Genomic DNA, 4,456 nt, shown 5'->3' on the forward strand with positions numbered 1-4,456 from the left:
CAATAGGAGCAGTCCCTGTTTCACTTAACAAGATATCATAAGGAACTGCACTTTTAATCTTAAATTTGTTTGTAATCAAACGCTTCTGAATTTTCTCAATTTGTCTCCACTGTATGTCGGAGATACTGCTAGCCCACAGCTCACAACCATAGAGAGTCACCGGAACCACTAGAAGCCCAAAAAGAGTTTGAGTGGTCTTCCAGTCCCATAACTCTGCCTCTCTACACCTATTTTGAAAAGCATAAAATGCTTTACAACCCCCCAAAGTTCTTTTCTTTCTACAACCATTCCAGCTTAGATTTTTGTTGAAGTCAATTTCGAGGCATTTGTAATCCGCAACTTCTTCCAGAATGTTGCCTTCAAAGTAGAACTTATGTTGGTTATGTTTTCTTTTGTTAGAGAAGACCACTACTTTCGTTTTGTTGATATTGACTTGCATCCCCACACTTCTACAAAAATGCTCAAGGGATAGTAAGTGCTCTTGCAAACTAAGAGCCGATTTAGCAATCAGAATAAGGTCATCTACATACAAAAGAAGCCTTATAACAAACTTGCACAAATAGATACCATCACCCCCTTGTGAATTTAACCACTCCTCAAGCTTGTCGATATATAAACCAAAAAGGGTAGGAGACAATGGGCAACCTTGCTTGACCCTGATATCACTTCTAAAACTTTCAGAAATGCCTACTGAAGTTCTAGTTTTGACTTTTACCTCTTCATACAGCCTATGCACAGCTGCTCTCAAATGTTTAGGAACCCCAAGTTCCTCCATTCTCTGCCAAAGTTTATCCCTAGGAACCGAGTCAAGCGCTTTTCTGAAATCAACAAAGCAACAAAATACTTCTTCCTTTTTCTCCCAAACTTTTTCAATGATGTGCCTTAAAGTTATGCAATGATCAACTGTGGAATGCTTAGGTCTAAAACCTATTTGCCCTTTAGCACACTTATCTCTTTCTTCTGCCCACTTGCTAATTTTGTTTTCTAGCATGCTTCCAAATAGCTTTGCAAACAAAGGGTTTATCATGATGATCCTATAATTGGAGGGATTATTGACGTCACCGCTCTTGAAAAGAGGTATTGCCAGACTAGTTGCCCAATCTGTGGGGAGCCCTTGTTGTATGATGTTGTTGAAGATTATTGTAATGTGAGGTGCAAGAATATTTGAGCCCCACTTTAGATACTCTGCTTGGAGTTCAGCTAAGTCTTTTGCTTTTCCAACACCCAACTTCTTGATACCCATCTCTACCTCTTGTACCGTGAAGAGTTCAGTATCAGTGTTGACCAGGGGGGAGGGTCAACCTTGGGAACCTGCTCATAGAGTTGTCTTGCATAGTCAAACCATTTAGAAGTTGTAATATTATTTCAAATTTGTATCTTTTTCAGTTGGAGCTCCTTCCAAAATAATTTGGGATTATTTTTCCCAAGGAAGATTAGTTCTTCCCTCCTTGAGACCATGAAATAGTCTTTTTCTTGCTTAATAATTGCTTGTAAGATTTGAGCTTTATGTTATCCTTGTTTGACTCTTTCCACATTCTCTTTGCCTTTTTGCATTCTTCGTCAAACCAAGCATTAACCGAAAAGCAATTTGTTTCAGACTTCTTAATTTTTGTTCTTTTGCACTTTGCAAGTGCGCATTGAATTAAATGTGTTAATTCATGACTATAAAGGCTGTGAATTGTAATTTTCTCCTTCTCAAAGAGCCTCTCTAGTGTCATTTTGAAGGTATTACAATTTTCTGGGGTCAAAAGAACTATGCCCTGTGGGAGATTTTGTTGGACATGCTGAATCTTTTACTCTAATTGTTTCTTTCCAATCCAAGAGAAACATAAATAAATTGGCTTGTGATCTGATTTCAAATCCCACAGTTGATCTCCAACCAAAACTTCTTCCATTTTCTCACACAAACCATGTGAGCAAATTACATAATCTACCACACTTGCTCCATTGTAAATATTGCAAGTGAAACTACCGGACTTTGCCCATCTAGTCAAGCCATTACAAATGACTAAATCAAAGGCCCCACATAGAGTAAGCAATTATTCACCAAAGGGATTGCAACCCTTTTCCTCTGAAATTCTTTCCCACTGATGATTACTTTCTTATGTAAGCCAAATAGGGTCACAATCATCTTTACAACAAAGAATGCTAGCTTGCTCATTTGTAGTCCTAGCATTGAAATCACCCACTATAAGGACTTCACCTAGCTGCGAATATGTTGCAATATCTGCTTTTAAAGCTACAAATGGATCTTTGTGGTCAAGCCCTCTACCTTTGTAGATTTTTGAAACCTATGGTGCAAAATAGCATGTTGCAATTCTGATGTGGTTTCCATTTTCTGATATTTTAAACCAAATGAATTGCTTATTTGAGCCTTCTTTTTCTAACTGAATGAGACGACCTTCTTTATCCCTTACTAAAACCATGATACCCTTGTGCCCTTTGCCATTCCCTGTTGCATTATTCCACACCGCCATCTTCCAATATCCTTCAAACAAAGGTGTCTTGCACCCTTCATGCTCATGTGTTTCTATGAGGCAAATTATGTCTCTATTTTCCACAATAGGCCGTAACCCAGGTCCTCGTCTCCATGGGTAAACTCTGCAGTTCCAACAAACTAATCTTAAGGAAACCTAGGTATGACTTGATTGTTATTTATTTTGACATGCAAGACTCACATTTGAGTCTTTGTCCCTATTTTCCCATACCGTCCTTGCTTTTTGATTTCTTGTTGAAGAGTTTGTTGCCTCTTCTTTATTACCATCTTATTGCTCTATTCTGGAAGGAGGTCCAAATTGTGCTATCACAGCTTTGCCTTTATAAATCTATGCTCTCTTTCCTTCATCTCTTGCTGCCCTAACCTTTAAAATTTCCTCCCTTCTTTCCTCTTGTTGTTTTATAGTTAAATCTTCTTATAGGGAAAAATGAGAACCCCTCAAGAGATGTTTCTTGCTTAGAATAATATATTTATCATGCAAGCTAGGCATAATGACTTTTATGGGCCTGGCTCTCTCCCCGTTAAACTTATCCACCCTCCATGTTTGGCATAATTTTCCTTGCCATAGCAACTTGTCTTTCAAGAAGTCTCTTGCAAGGTCAAGAGTACATTCATTTTTCCCATAGTCTTTCACCCCTTTAATAATTATGTTTGTTGCCCTATTTTGTCTTTCCTTGCCTTCACTATCTTGCATGTTGTCAACCTGAATATTTGTTTCTCCTTCCTTATTAGTAGAATTGCTAATAACTTGAGCCCAAGTTTTGGAAAATTTGGTGGAATCTTCTTTCATTTCTTCTCTTGCGTTCTCTTCATGGTTGTTTATTTGGGTAATCATTTTCCCTTTATCCTGGGATGATTTCATATTCACCACCTATGTACTTTCCACTACAGATTTCTTTATGTTTTGCACATTCGTCTTCATGCATTGCCATTCTGTCTTCCCTATCAGGAGAGCTTCCTGTAGCAATGCCACTTGTTCTTTTAAAATTTTATTGCTTTCTGCTAACACCTTGTTCTCAGCCGTTATTATATGAATTTTATGATCTCTTTCCTGCCCTTTAGCTTCTAAAACCTCCAACCTTTGTTTTGCATTTAACAATTCTTTCACATAAAGATGAGATGACCAAGTGAGAGGTGTGGATGTGGGACTATATAAGGCAGAATCATCAATGACTTTTCCTTTGGACTTCTTGTTGCCATGTGCTTGTGGAGGAGACTTGTTTGAATGCTTTTTGCGAAGGGCTCGATTACTTTTCTTTTTAGACTGTTTCTTCCTTGTTTGCTCCCATTTTAGACGGGTTATTCTTCATTTTAAAATGCCCTGATATTGTTTGGCATTGACCCAAACCCACTTCCCAGCTTTGGCGGATGAGGCAATTTTCACTTGTCCTAAATCATTTGTCTCCACATGTTTTGAAATGTCTAGTTCCTTTGTCATGTTTGAATGCATTTGTTGTTGCTTGCTCCCTGCTCGATACTTCTATTGCATAAAAACTCCCTGCTCTCACACTGCTCACTGTTCACTGCTCGCTGCTCTCACTGCTGCCCACACTGCTCTGCTCATATTGCTAACGACACTGCGCACCACACTGCTCTGCTCATCAATGCCAAAGTGGCTTGCCCTGAGGATCCAGAAGAATTGCATATTCTTGTACTTCTTCACAAATCCCTTTGTTATGTCTTCGCTGCCGCAATAGAGTTCACCCCAAGAAAAAGCATTGCTCATGTGATAATTGGTTGAAAATAGTAGAAATCCTTTAAAGAATTTTCAAATTCACCAACAGTCCAAAGAATGCGCTCTCGACATTCAACAATATACAGCGTTATTCAGTCCTACTTGTTTCCGATAAAGCATCCTGCATTATTCAATCCTTGTTCCTCATCCTGGCAGCACTCTTGGCCTGCGTTCTATACTAGTGGGTCTTTGTTGCCTCTGCTTTGAAGTTCATGATTTAGTTC

The sequence above is a fragment of the Pinus tabuliformis genome, chromosome 9, assembly GCF_031772625.1.
Source record: "Pinus tabuliformis cultivar Carrire ecotype Pingquan chromosome 9, CPIR1, whole genome shotgun sequence".
NCBI classification, from domain to species: Eukaryota; Viridiplantae; Streptophyta; class Pinopsida; order Pinales; family Pinaceae; genus Pinus; species Pinus tabuliformis.